We start from the raw sequence: 15764 nt of genomic DNA, 5'->3' as shown, positions 1-15764 counted from the left end.
GTAAATTAATTACAAACTTTTCTAGTGATCCAATTTTGTAGGACTGTCATTTTCCTTGAGTCATTCAGAGATGTCTTGTAATGGAAACAAAAAAGTAAGTATAGGTCCAAGAAAGAAAGCACTTTTTACAGTAGATAACTCAGGAATTTTCCACTAAGGAAACAAAAATATGCTTGTTGAATAATGTGTTGTCTCATTCTTGTTATATTTCTTTACACTTAAAAATATTTTAGTATCCAAAGTCCTCCCTTTTGCTTGGCTAGCTTCATAGATTAAATGTATTTTGTAATTCCTTTATCATATCTGTTATTCTGATTTTTTTCAAAGCATCTTCTTTATTATACTAATACTTCCTTGCATTTTAGCAACCCCTTCTTGAAGGGAAGCTATCAAGAGACAGAGAAATATGACACATCCCTAGAAAAATTACAGACTGATATCTACATAATGTTAAGATGTCCCACAATGGAACCACTTTATAATCTCTACCAAAATTCACGCAAAATTCTCATAGCTATCCCATTTATTGTTCTGTTAAACATTGAATAGTTAAACTTGTTCTAGGGATTTTTTTTTAGTTAAAAAAAAGGATTTAAATAATAAAAACATTTTTCTCTTACAGCACTGACATTTCAAAACTTTTCAGTTACACAGTCTCACTCAAAAATCCATCTGAGATTTGCTTAAAAATATTCCTATAGAGTTAGTTGGCATATCTTTTATTGTACATTCCAAGTGAAAATATTCAGGATAATATCTTTAAAACACTGTCACTTTGATCACTGCAAGAATGAACTATGAGAGCTTGTCAACAAGTGCTCAATTTTGTAGGTATTATGCAAAAACAAAAAGTATTTATTGTCATAGTCCTTCCTTGGACTCATGGCACTGTATATATCATCTTTAGTCTTTCCCAGTCACTGCATGGAACAAGTGAATCGTCTGAGGTTTTGTTCCAAGAAAAGATATTAAATGAGATAATTTTTTCTGCTCACCTATCCAATCCACTTTTAACTGCAAATCCACTTTTAACTGCAAATGTTGGTTGGTTGTATGAACAAAATCAAGTTTCAACTACCTCATGAGTGAAATAATCCCATCTGTGTCAGTATAACAACATGCTTTGAAATGTGCACTGGGAAACCAAGGTTGGAATGTATCTCATTTTCTTTGCATCCTTTCTCAGATGTGGTACCAAAGGATGTCATTCAACCGTGTGTTTTCTCTGATGTAAAAGTCATTTTAAGAACAGCTGGACACTCATTCCTCCATCCATGTAACAAGCTAATGTCTTCTCTGCTTGTATCAACCATTAGTGAAACTCTACAGTAAGCTAAATACCTGAAATAATTCAGATAAAAACTCAAAATAAAATCTTTTTCAGCCTAGTCATATAGTTGTAACAAAAAAAATTACATTTATATAAAAGAGGGAAGAGGTAAGAGAAGGAAAATAGGAAGCAAATTAATTTTTAATTTTTTTTTTAATAAAGGACAAGTATTAATCAAATCTTTTTTGTTCTTACTTAATTGTCATTCTATCCTTATAAAAAAAATGACCAATTAACTCCCTGTTTTCCACAGTACCAGTTTTTAATGAATTGTTCCTTCACTGAAATCAAAAGCAAGTTAATTCTGTACTAAATCTTATTGCACAATATTATGAGGATTTAATGAATGTAGTTGTGTTTGCGAAAAAAACAGCACCAAAAAGGTATGGATCAGATATGTGGATGAGACTTCCCCCCGGCCAACCCCCGAAATCTGTGTTGAGTCTTAGACCTACATTACAAAGCCCCTTCAGGAAAAAAATTAATTATTCAGAACAATATTAGGTAAATTCATGTTTATATTTCTTAGAGATACACTCTTAATAGTAGAAAATTAATAGCAAATAGCCTTCCCCTAGTTTATTCTCTTTATTTATTTTGCTCGGTAACTGGGCAATTCTTTTATTACCAAGAACAAATTAGCATTACATATCTCAAGGAAGGAAGGAGTAGCTTTGAGAGAATATGGTCTAGTCGCATCTGGTTTGTACCACAAAAATACTGAGCTATTAGAGAGTGTGTACATATTTTTATTACTGATGTAACTATATTATAAATGTTCTTGCTCTTCTGTACCACAACAGATTATAATTGTTTTCCTCTTTAAAAACTAAACGTACATTATGTGTGAATCTGTTTCTTCATATTTCTTCAATGTATTTTCAAGGTAAAGATAAATGGTTGCTGTGGTGTTGATGGACATGGTTTTGAGGAAAAAAACCACTTTTTTTTGGAAAGAAAACTGTAGCAGGGTACCTATAAATTCTAGCAAATCTCAATACTCAATTGATTTGCAACTGAATAAAGATTCATTTTCACACTCATAGAACTTCCATATTTATTAAAAAAAAAATCTTATTCTGCGTGATGGCAATAATCAAAGTATGAAAGAACAATGCAGGAGACTTAAATGGGATACAGAATTTCTTCTTCAGGTCCCTCCTCAGAGAGATTGAGAGGAAAGACTTGCGCCTGGATCTTCTGTCATTAGTTGAGCGTGAAAAAGGGTTTGTTGTTAGTGCATAAGAAATCTTTACTATGGTTCTAACAAACATATTCCAATTTTTTTTTTCATTAAAAACAATGAATCTTCACAGAATTTTTTGATTTGCATGAACAGGAGAATTCTTATACAGTTTAAACACTGGTGTAAATGGCATCATTGCCACTTAGCTCTCTTTGATATAGTCATACCTGTATACATTTAGGTGTTAATTACGCAGTGAAGAGCTGTTTTAATCACAGCATTGATACAGCAATGGATATTCCATAAGTTAAAACAAAAATTAGTCATTTCATGCATGAATAATCAAGTTTCATGCCCTAATGTAGTGCAGAAAAGAGTCAGAGAGCTCTAACACATTCAGGTTCATAGAACACAGAGGTAGAACAATGATAAATTATTGTTGTTTCTGTTCCATTTATTTAAGAGAGCTGGCTAAAACACTGTCAACTAAATGGGTCATCTAACTTCTCACTGTAGAATGATTTTTCCTGAGGTTTCCCATCAGTGCTTATTGTGCTTCATCTTTTCACAACCCTGCAGCTGTGGGATTGTTAATGGTATTTCTTAGCTATCTCAGGAAGGTGTTTTCACATAATGCAAGCTCTGCCAGCTCACCTGCATAAGTATATGTCATTTTGCTGATCCTGTGGCCTTCAATTCATAGAACTTCTCAGATTCAACATAGGCTCCCACTTAGTTGTGCATCACAGAGTTGGCTCACACTGTTTGCTATTAAGTCTTTTTGCTCCCCTGCTCCTTTGGTGTTTTCCTAACATCTCTAACTAGCAAAGATAAAATGACTATAGTATTTCATTAAAAGTATTATTTTCACAGTAAATGGTAGCACATGAGTGTGCAAATGTGAAAAATATAATGGCAAAAAATCTTCCATCATCATATATGTTGACTGACTTTGTAAAACAGTATATATTTATCACATTGTAAATCATGAACCATATTATGAAATAGACATTAAAGATCCTTAAGTGAAGATTAACTAGTATAATATGAATCATAATCAGATCCTCCTTTTTCACATCCTTGCATAGCATAACTAATAAAGAAACAAACCCATTAGATATAAATATAAAAACATTTCACTAGAGCAGGTTTCTCAGGCTCCATCCAACCTTGAGCACTACCAGAGACAGGGCATCCACAACTTTGGGCAACCTGTTCCACCACTCTCACAGCAAAGAACTTCCTCTTAACAGCTAACCTAAACCAAATCTAAAACTTCTTTTAGTTTCAAACCATTCCACTTCTCCTGCCACTACATGATCTTCTAAAACATCTCCCTACTTCTTTCATGCAGGCTCCCTTCACATACTGCATATGAAGGCTGCAACTAGGTGGTCCCAAAGCCTTCTTTTGTTCCAGGATGAATAAACCAAATTCTCTCAGCTTTCCCTCGTAGAAGGGGTGTTTCATCCCTCTAATCATGTTGCTGGTCCTCATCTGGGTGCAGTACTTCAGGTGGGGTCTCACCATGGTGGAATAGAGTCAGCATGATCTCACTCAACCTGCTGGCCATGCTGCTTTTGATGCAGCCCAGAGCACGGTTGGCTTTCTGGGCTTCAAGCACACATTGCACAGAAGCTTCTTTCATCTGTGTGCTTAAAGCAAAAACTGATTGAAAATGAGTTAAGTAGTTTTGGTTCCAGTAATAGCTTTCTACAGCTGTCAGCCTGTCCATTAACCACAGTTTCTTTAGGCAGGAAGTAAATCTATGTCTCTCCAAAGGCAATGCCTTTCACAACCAGTCTCTAATCCTAGAGCAGGGCCTGCAGGTGCTTTTAAAATATAAATATTAATTATATCTTTTCAACTAAGAAAATAAAATTGCAATTCTCATTACATGAAATAGCCAATGTGGGGATAAAGAAGAATTCTACCTTTATCACTCTCACCCTACTTTGATGCAATCTCACAATCTTCTCTGAGGTGGATTGAAGTAGGCAAGACTCAGCCATTCTCACACAGCCAGGAGAAGAAAAGGTACTTTATTAATGAAGGATGGAAGTGTCCATTCACCTCCTTTTTCTGCTTCTGACTCCAAAACACTCTCAGACCTTACCACAATCAGAAAACTGACTTAGTCTTTTGTTGCTGTGACCAGTATCTGACCCCTGGGTCTCCCAAGTTTCCAGCATCTGGACATGTCAACCACTGAAGCCCAAAGCCCCTCTGCTGTTGCTGCTAACTCAGGTGTGCACACACAGAGAAAGGTGCACATACAAGGGCACACACTTACAGATCACTACAGTCTCCCAGTCTGTACCTAAATCCTCTCTTCTCCTCACACACATGGACTCACATTTACTAGAGAGTCTTGCCAGGAGCTGGAGCTGACCTATATGCTTACTTGTAGATGACCTCTTATTCCCATTGCCTTCCCATTAGGTGACCTCCTGCCCTCTCCATTAGCCCACTTGCAGGTCCTTTTGTATCTTCAAGGTAAGTCCAGACTCATGATTATTCCACTATGTGGTTCCCAAACCTTTTATCCTACTTGCCAGCTAGTCCAGCTTCATTTCCATCAGCAATCACATGCTGCTGCAAACAGCCCAGCTCATCACGCAGGTTCATTGGCCTCTGCAGTTGCTGGTACCAGAAACAGACAAATGGACAGACAGACAGGTCTGGTCTGATTCCTGTTTCTGGCATGCAGCACACAGATCTATGGAGACGTGCACCCTGAAGAGTCCTCTTAAGAGAAAAAGAGTTGGAAATCAGCTCAATGAGAAGAGAGGACAAATTGTGCTGAGTGGGTGCAGGGAATGACCTGAGCAAGCATTTGATTACCTGGCTGGAGATAGCTAAATTGTTAACTTCAGCAAAGAAGTTAACATATAAAGAAGTTTCATATAAAAGATCTAGCCAATTTAAGAATTAAAATAGATGAAGAATAAAGACTCTCTGCTTTTCCTAGCATGAGTTACCCATGTCTTTCACAAAAAAATTGCTATGCTCTTCATCTACATTCTTCTCTTTTCCCTGAAAAAAAAAAAAAAAAAAAAAATGATGACATTTTGACCTTAATAAATCTATATTAAACTCTGTATCCTCTCTAATCAATACTGGAAGGTTATTGAAATACTTCCAACCAATCTAATATTTTTTTTTCCTAACCCAGACATGCTAATATGACAGTATGTAATTGAAGAAAAAAAGAGTATAAAGTATTACAGTCAAACTTCTAAGAAAATGAGGGGTTCTGTGGGGGGTGTTGTTTGTGCAGAAGTGTTTTCTTGTTGTTTTCTTGTGACTTTTAAAACTGGATAAACTGCTAGCATTCTCTGGCAATCACCTTGAAACTGCCTGGTTTTCCATATTCCCTAAAATTATATTTTCCTTCCAGAATCCATCATACAGAAGAGTAGTTAATATCTTGTACTAGTCTGTAATGAAGGATCTTGAAGCAAATCATCCTTTTTCTTTGTCTTTGACAGTATATTATCAGCAGTTTCAGTGCTTCTAGCATGACTTGATGAAAGTAACTATTTTTAGGGAATATAAAGATTTTTGTTCAGGAAACCAAATTTAATTATCTCATTAATCAGCTAATCACAAAATATTTGGACCTGACACTCAGCAGTGGAAGCTGGGGCATATGAGCAATGGAAATAGTAATGATATTGTTGGTGATGGTGATAATAATAATAGTAATAATAAATAATATTTAAGCATGATGTTTTAATAATCCAATGAGTAATTAATCCGAAAAATTTAGAAACTCTTTGTGTTCCTGAAATATCTGCAAGCAAATAAGATTTCCCTGGAAAAGATATTTTCATTGATATATCTTTAAGCACCTAGAGAGGTTTGAGTTGTGTAATGGGAGCAATTAGTCCTTGGAAGACAAGCCTTATGCTATTCTTTCTCACCTATTGGAAACCTATTAGTGATTAAAAAACAGCAACAAGAACAGGATTAAATATTCTTTGTTTAGAAGAACAATTATTTTCCCATTCACACATGTGAATGCAAGATTTTCAAATTCATGTTCCACAAAGATGCATTGTACAAATATCCATAAGAAGTTGAAAAAAAAAAGAAGTACATACTTTTCTATTAAGAAAAAAGTCAGCATGTGTTTTATTTACATTTAATATTCCCTGAGCAGTCCTTTTAACTTCTACAGCACTTTCATTATTATAGCCTACACAGTAGGATATTTCATGACAAGAATAGTAATGACCCTCATTTCAAAGGTTAGGAAGAGTGACAAAACAAACTGTAAGCAGACTGTGCTGTATGGCCATTGAGGCTTTTAGGGATGCCAGGAGGTTTCTAGTGCATCCCTACATAGATGTGTATGTATATGAGATCAGACCACACTGTTCAGGTCTCTGCTCAGCTGTCCCGAAAACCTGCAAGGATGGAGCCTGCAGAGCTTCCATAAGCTGCCTGAAGAATGCAGTCTTGCAACCTATCTCTAGTGCATATCTCAAAACTGCTTGAAAATAATTTTTTCTCTAATTTTTTTCTCTGAATACCTTATACCATCCTGTCTTCATCACTGAGAAGCATTTATCTTTATTTCAAGCTTGTGATTTTTGTTTCTTTGTTAATATTCCTTCTTGAACAAAACCACATAAGCCACATGCAGCACATGCAATATTTTCTACCTTCTTATTACCAAACCTTTTCAAACCTTCTGAGTTTATGGAGAAGAAAGAGTGCAATAGCTATATTAGTGTGCAATCACCTTTGAGTTATGTGTCCTGAGTCTCTCATTTCTAAACAACATAACCTACTAGCTATTATGTATCTCAAGTTCATTGTTTCACTGTTGTATACTCTATAATGAAAAGAGAGCATCTATATAATGTCACTAAATATACTAGGCTGACAAAGCTATGAATTTTCCCATACTCTGGAACATCACACAGCACAGATTTTGCCATCGAGGCAGAGCTTTCTGTCAAATGCATTCTAAACTTTTTTTTCAAAAAAAGAAAGAAAATCATTTTGGGGGTTTTTCTATTTTATTTTTCCAGTCACCAGCTAAGTTCTCAGTTATGGATGCTCATTGCAGAATAATGGCTGGCCATGGTAGGACTGAATTTTATGGGTTGTACTCTATGAGTGAGGATTTCAAAGTCAAATGGCCTTGTTAGGTGAATTGCTATAGTTTATCCCAGCATTTTTGGGTTCTCTTTTAACCAGCCAAGTGGAAATTGTTCTCTCTCCATAAAGTGTGAGGTGTAATCTTTCTGATTTTCTTCTCTTGTTAATGTTGATGCTGGAGACCATAGTAAGCCTGTACACTGGATGAGTAAAATTTTTCATTGTCTCCTTTAATTTTCAAGTGCTAAAAATACTCTAAGTATTTAAAAGTACTCAGACATTTTTCTGTCTAAGTCCTGCCTAGTGTTACTCTCTGCTGCATGTAGTTTCTTAGCTTAATGGTAAATTCAAAATGAAAAACATTTGTTGAGCTGTAAAATCTATGACTGCAAATGATGTAGCTCTGTACAGCAGTAATAAAAGTAACATTACTTCGAACTACCTTTGAAGTTATTGAATTCCTCATCATTTATTCATAATAGGAGGGCCAAGGCCTGATTTCCAAATCCCTGACTGCTGAAAGCTAGTGTTTCTTAGTAAAATCACTGGAAATTTCTTTTTTTTTTCCAAGTGTACACAAAACATACATATATTGACACAAATATAAGGCATGTTATGACCCAGGCCTAGTCCATCCAACCTTAGTCAATTAAATGAGTGTATAAATTAGAAATCTAACATTTTCTAATGGAAAAGAGACAGCTTACCTTAATCTACCTCTTTTCAATATTAAAATATAGAAAACTCTCATCAATATGATGAGAGTTCCCAGTCTCAAGCACAAGCACTGAAAGATGATGTCTCCATTTAAAACTTGAACTCGACCATCAGAGCTTGACAATATTTGCACTAATCAATGGGAAAAAATTAGATAATGATACTTATTTTGTTACCTGGAAAAAAAGTTGTTTTCCAGTTCAAGAAACCAAAGTGCCAGACAACATAAGTCTCAGTTGTATGTACTTGCCTAAGTCCACTCCAAAGGCCAAAGAAAGGACCTGAAAAGCTTCTATTTCAAGTATTATTGGAAGAGGGTTTAGCCGGGTGTTGTCAGCCTTTTTTCTTTATTCTTCAGCTTGGGGTAAACCTCTGCTCTATTAAAAAACAAAAAAAATTGTGGTAAAAATAAATATGTCTTTTTTTTCCTCCTCATTCTTTTCAATCCTCTTTTGGTACATGGATGTTTATTTTTAATATACTTTTCTTGCTGATGGACCACATCTCCTCTCTATCTTGAGAAAAAATATTTTGAGAGGCCAATATTTAAAAATAGTTAAGAAACTATACTATTATGGCTATGTTTTTCAAACTTCTTTTGAATAGCTAAGTAATCAGAAAGGATAAATTTTAAGGTGGCCACCATGCTGCAAATTAAAGCAAACAGCAATACTTTGTCCAATTTTAATTCATTTTTAAATCAAAAGTTATCTTATCTTTTTGCAATTTCTCTGCCAGGAGTTATTCCTGAGTGTTTAACAAAGCTGAAAGCCAAGCTAGTTCTTCAATTTGATCCTGTGTATTAAAGGGAGATCTGAATAACACCAACAATAGTAGCATATCTTTCTATAAATTATGTAGTATTCCATCATCTTGGTCTCTTTCCTCAGAGTTCAAGGACAATGTTTTAGTTATTTCGCATTTGTTTGGGTTCTCTTTTTTTCCAGACAATCTTGTTTCCCTAATACATCCAAAAATCTCGGTGGAAACAGTGGTGCTGACTAGGGATTCTGATGCATTACAAAGAATTAAATTCTATGACAGCTCTCTCTTGATTACAACATTTATATGCCCAACATTTGTGTATTACAAGGTTTATTTCAAGTTACAAAAGCTGTCTGAAGATCATCAAAATTCTTGAGGTAATCAGAAGGAAATTTGCAATCAGTTGTGGACCTATTTGTCTGTTCTATTGGTTTAATTATTTTGTATGCAAAAACCTTTATTATTTGTATGCCCATTTAGAAGGGATTTTGTGATGCGTGCACAGATAATGTGGCAGTTCAGCATGAGCCAGGCAACACACATCATAAAATGTGACAGAATTCCTGATTTCAATAAGATTTTATAAGTTTAGCAGCAAGCAATTTTAATTAACAATTAATTTAGGTGACTTTAATCACATCCATTATTTTGAAATATCTTGTATTCAATATTTATGGTGGAACCACAACTTTTTGTCATTTAATGTGCACACTACTAAGACAGTCTACCGTTTTTTCAATTTTGGACATTTCTGATGAAAACTCTTACCTGGAATGGCAATGTCTGGATTTATTTGCTTTCACGTGTATGATTGCATACTGGAATACAAAATCTTTGTAATTATTTTTATCTTTATGTGTCATATCAAACTTATCAAGTACAAGTGTATCACTGCTTCACAGCTTGAGGTATAATTCCACCCATTACGAAAATATAAAGTCTAGTTACCTTGGAAGATTATCTGCTGTTTTTGGAACCAGAAGTAGTGGACTAGAGGTTTTCAGTATGAGTGTGAAGCATTTTCTCAAATCTTGTCCTACATCTGAGAGCCTAAGACTTTTATCAGAATTTTGCTACTTCTACTCTCATCGTTTGCTTTTTAGGTGTTTCCTTCCTTTTTGTCATGAGTGTAGCATAGTGCTGGGGGAAAAGGAACAAATGAAATTTTCTGCTACGCCAAAAACAAAAAGCTATTTCCTTTATCTCAGGCGAAAAAATATGTGCTTTGCTTAACCATTCATAATCTGATTTCTTTCTTTGAAAGGGAGGGAGGAAGCTGGGCTAGGCAGGTGTGAGAGAATCGACTGTATTGTCATGTAGTCAACAATACCTTAATTTTGTCCGTGTGTTGAAAGTAGTTGATCACTTAGCTCCTGCTCTAAGACAATAATGTAATCTACATTTCTTATGGCTTATGAGACATAAGAAATTTCTCAAACAAAAAAAGGAAACTAAATATTTGATTAGAAAATATATTTATTATTTTTGCCATTTATCTTGGTAACAGATCAAATTTTCAATTTCTTGTTAAACAGCAAAATCCTTTGTTAATCAGAAAAAGAATTAGGTTGAAATTCACCAGTAGAATAAAACATGGTTTTGGTCTTCTTTTTTGAACATAAAACACAAAGAACTTTTTTTGCTCAGTTCTCTCCTTAGGATCCATTTTTCCTTAAAACCTTCCAGAAAATAGCTACCTAATGTTTTTATTCCTAATGGAAGACAATGTAGTGCTCTTACTGCATCTCATGCCTTGCACTAATCCTGCTGAATAACCATGTACTTTTGTTGAAGTTGGTTTCATCTGTCATTTTTTGTTCTAATATCTTGTTACTCTACTAGTTGGACTGAATGCAAAGTCTCTTTAAAAACTGCTCAAGAAGTCATATTTTGCAGCTATGGAGGAGAATCTTCTTCCCCAGTATGCTTAAATAATCTCCTGATTTTTAGCTTAATTATAAAAAAAAATTACTTTTTTCATGTCATCTTTTCTTCTGTGGAGACTGGAAAGGGGGTAAAATACTTACGCCTAGCATGTGTTTATGCTTTTCTCCCCCCTCCCCCTCTATGTGTAAAAAAGATTTAGATATATGAAATACATATTAAGCCCTCTGCATGAAACATTAGTGTTATGGGACTTCTCCAATAAAATAATGAAAAAGACCACAAAATATTTTGATGTTATGTTACTGTCTCACCTACAAAGAAGAGGGCAGGTTTTTTGTCAGATTTTTTTTCCCCTTTAAGCTCTGTAATTTCTCCAAGTACCACCCAGTACTGCAGGAACTTATTTCCGTAATCACGTGAAAAACATTGAAGGCATAACTTTTCCTTCAGGCATATGTGATCACATGAACACCAAGTACAAATGTATGAAATACAGTCTTAGATGCAGCTGGGATGATCAATTTCTTTTCTTCTCCATTCCAGCTTTTAATATTGATGATCTACTGATGGTTCATCCTATCTCTATTCTTAATATTTCCTCCTGCTCTCAGTACTGTAACTACTTTTGTCGGTCAAGGGGAAATTGGTTCATTTCTCCATTTCTCTTTTTATATTCTACAGTTGCTTTTATTGCTAATGAACCTTCTGGATCTACAAAAGGATCTGTTCTATTACTTTTCCAGTGAAGGAGTTGAGGCTGACTCAACAGTAGTTTCCCAGGTCCTCTTTCTTGTCCTTTGAGTATGGAGCAACACTGGCTTTTTTCCTCTAACTGGACATGTCTCCTGTTCTCCATGGTTTTTCAAAGATAATGGATAGCAACTTAGCAACATCTGCTGCTCCCTCAGCACCCATGGGTACATCCCATCAGGGCCCATGGATTTATGGGTGTTAAGTCTGCCTAGCTGATCTATGACCCAATCCTCTCTGACCAAAGGGAAGTCTCTCTTTCTCGAGCCTTGCTCTCTTAAATCCAAGGTTTAGGATTCCTGAGGGCTTCCAGTCTAAGACAATGAAGACATTCCGTATTTCCACCTTCTTTGTGTCTTCCATAATCCATTTTATTCAGCACCAGCCTCACATTTCCCCCAATCTTCCTTTTGCTGCTGATGTTCTTATAGAAACCCTTCTAGTTGTCCTTGGCAGACTCATTTCCAAGTGGCCTTTGGCCTTCCTCTTGCATTCCTGAAAATGTTCCTATAGTCCTCCCACGTGACCTGTCCCTTCTTCCACATCCCATAAAATATCTTTATACTCTTTGATATTTGATAAAAGCTCCCTTCTCATCCATGCAGGTTTCCTGTTCCCTTTACTTGATTTCTTGCTAACTCATATTTTGTTATTTGTCCACTGGAAGAAATTTCTGCGTCTGTGTGCAATTTCAGTCTCAATTCAGTATCTACCTTTCTCCAGCAGCAATACTTTTTGAGGATTTAGATGACTGCTTTGTGATTTTTTTCATTTATCTCACAACTGATCAAGCTTAATTATCTACATTATGCTTGTAGTGACAAACCTGATATTTAACGTGTTTTCCATCTTCCAACATCTATAATGATATAGTATTTGAAGTCCCCATCCTCTTAAAGTCTCATATCTAGAGATTTTTTTTTTTGTGTTCACTTGGAATGGTCAGAAATTATTGCACAATTGAGTAATCCTCAAAAGCCTAAAAGTAAGCCCTCTGTGGCTTTCTTGTGCATTGGTTTGGCCCTGATCGACAGCCAAACACCCAACCAGTTGTTCACTCCTGCCTACTACAAGATGGAGAAAAAACCAAAAAGATCAGTAGTGGAAAAACTCAGGGATAAAAATAATAATAGGAAGTCACTCACTAGTTACTGTCACGGGCCAAACAGACTCAACTTTGGGAATTTATTGCTAATTAAATAAAAAATTAAATACTGATTGAAATATTCAGAAACTAAGCCAAGCATTTAAGCAATTATAGAAAACAACTCTCCTCCCCATTTCCTAATCTCTATGTACATTTTTACTACTGCAGGCTGCACAGTGAAGCACAAGAAGCTGGTGGCATTTCTCCTCCTACCACTTCTACTTCTTGTACTTTTCTCCCCATTCGCTTTTCTTCATACTCATTTCCATTGCTCCACACATCACACTCCCTTCAGCAACATACCCATTCCAGCATGTGGGCCCTCCAGTTTTACCAGCTTTGCTGTGAAGCACATCCTGCTCACCTGACCCTAATATTCCATCTACCGACCTATCCCCCCCCCCCTCCACTTCAGTGTGATCCTCTTTCTTAGCTGTATTTCCCAGAGTCATCACACACCTGGCTGAAGGGCTCAGCTGTGCCCTGTGATGAGTCCATCAGAGCCAGCTGGAGCTCCTGTACTTAGCACAGGGCAGGCCCTGGTTTCTTCTCACAGAGACCATCCCTCTAGTCCCACCACTGTCCAAACTTACAGGCAACACATCCTGTTACAGTATCCTGTTGAAGACTATTTTAGGTTGTGGGGAAGCTTTGTGCGGTGAAATTTTTTTTTTTTCAACTTATGTTTTTAAAGAAAGGTTTAGTAGTTTTTTTGTTTGATTTTATGGCTGTTTATTGTAAGTTATTTAAAAGATTGTGGTTTTGGGTTGTTGTGGTTTGTTTATAGCTCAGGTAGAGGTATATATATTTTTGATATTTTTTGTCTCCCATCTTCTTCTTTATTTTTGTTTTTTGGGTTGTTGTTATTTTTATATGGTATATTATGTGTTACATGTGTATAGTTTTTTTTAATATTTATTTTCTATATTAAATGGTGCTTTTTTTGCTCTAAATTAATCTGTGAGTGCTAACATTATTAAGAACATGTAGGTAAGGAAGAAGAAAGAGGGAGGACAGGACAGGCTTAGATTTTTCTATCTTAAAACTTTTGATTTCTATGTAAAAATTAAACCCTCCCTGTATAGGACTTAAAACCTTTTTGTATAGAATTTAAACATTCTTTTTTTTATTTTGTGACTACTTTTATTGTAATATCTAAACTTTTGTGGTCTTTTGTTTTTCATGGGAGGTTGGTAAATTATTTTATGGTTTAAACTTAAAATCACAGTTGTTTTTAGCTGCCTGCTAGGATTTTAAATGCTTTTGACTTGGGTCCGGAACTTCCAAAAATGTCTGTGGGACATTTTGAGTTCCGACAGTATCCCATGCAGAAACACCCAAACGTGATAAAAACATGCATTCAAATCTGTATAATTTGTCTTCAAGACAGAGTTACTAAAGAATGAGAGGGCTTTAGCTTTTCTTACTGTTTTTGTGGTGGTGATGGTAATTTTGAGGTTGGTTTGGAATCCTTTTTTGCTTTGAATTGGTTAATGCATATTAAGAGCCACACTAATTTAAGAAGCAAATGAAAAAAAGAAAAAAGCAACTAGTGGATTGTAAAAGATACTAAACAAATGAATAATAATGAAAAATTGTTTTGTTTGCAGTAAATAAATTGTAACCAGTTAGCTGGTTAGATATTTTTTTATTCAGGTACTTTGTGCTTTTTAAATAATGTGTGCCCTAAAAAGCTGGAGATACTTCTATTTCATTTTTCTATTTTACTCAAGCAAAATCAACTAATTCTATCTCTACCAATTACACTTTAAGTTTCTGCATCATGTTATCTTTCTTTGCTGCACAGCAGTTCTTCTCTGTCAGTTCATATAGGAGCTTACAAAGTAATCTTCCACCCACTGGATGATCTCAAATAGAGTGCAAACAAGTGAAAAAAAGGAATTTTTTTTCTCTCCCTGTATTTGTCTCCTTCTTATTATTTGTGGTACAATTAAGGACTATACGACAAATTTTGTATTCATCCTTGTCTAAAGCTCTGATATTGCTTTGCCTTCTTTTCAGATATTGTGTTTTGAATTTATGGAGTCCCAGTAAAATAAAACAAGTAATTGTTTTCTTAGCTATATCATGTTTTATTGAGAAATTAGGATCTGCTACCATGGGAATGGTATATGAATCCAGGTGTTGATTTTATATTGAGCTTTCAATTCCTGTCTATGTATTTTCAGGGTTATTTTTTGTTTGCAAAAGAAAGTTATGTTGCTTACACTGCAGCTGATGAAAATGGCCATGTAAATAAAGAAGTCTTTAACACAAGTGTAAAGCAAATGCCCACTCTCACTGTTTAATAACCTTTTACTTGTTTTTCTGATAAGTTGCATGTAGATACACAATATAATACTCTTCAATTAAAAAAATATTTTGATATGCTCAGAGGTCACTGGATGTTCAAGTTCTTTATCAAAAATCAAGGATTACTTTTTTTAATTGCTTTTGAAATGTTTACCCCATGCAGTTCCAAAATTTCTTATCTAAAAGAACTGGATATTAAGCTCTTCTCCTATGAGCTGGAAGATAAGCTTATTTTATACTTGCTTACGAGGGATTTATGCAGTTAGTGTTTACTGAAGTTTATGAAAACAAAATATCTCTTCAAGAAAACATTATATCCTCAATTCTGAACACGGGATACTGCCATGATGCGTGAAATGCAGTGTGAGTAGGAATCTTTTTTACTCAATGTTTTTTGCAAAAACTAAAAAAAATGCCATGGGTTTTGTAGGGCAACTCACGACTCAGCCTTTCTGTCACTGTACCTGACAAAAAGCTGTAGTTGTGGCTTCATTCAGAAAATTGCAGAAGAATTGCAAGAGGACTGTAACTATAAATGCACAGTAAAAGCATATCCT

The 15764-nt window shown here is 35.2% G+C and overlaps 1 protein-coding gene and 1 long non-coding RNA gene across 3 annotated transcripts in view; both read left to right on the top strand.

Moving 5' to 3' along the window:
* Positions 1-15764, top strand: part of NALF1 (NALCN channel auxiliary factor 1) — a 444524-nt gene that overhangs the window by 298619 nt on the left and 130141 nt on the right. The window lies entirely within an intron of this gene.
* The window catches only part of LOC146768742 (uncharacterized), a 190657-nt gene that overhangs the window by 108876 nt on the left and 66017 nt on the right, over positions 1-15764 (top strand). The window contains exon 1 of one of the 2 annotated variants that reach the window (XR_014949405.1): positions 1-13531. This exon is cut by the window's left edge and continues 108876 nt beyond it. This is a non-coding gene — a long non-coding RNA (uncharacterized LOC146768742). Of the gene's footprint in view, positions 15571-15764 lie in introns of both variants that reach the window. The other variant, XR_014949404.1, reaches the window with a different exon arrangement.

The sequence above is a fragment of the Lonchura striata genome, chromosome 1 (genome assembly GCF_050655825.1).
Source record: "Lonchura striata isolate lonStrDom1 chromosome 1, ASM5065582v1, whole genome shotgun sequence".
NCBI lineage: Eukaryota > Metazoa > Chordata > Aves > Passeriformes > Estrildidae > Lonchura > Lonchura striata.
This window is presented reverse-complemented; position numbering and strand designations above follow the sequence as displayed.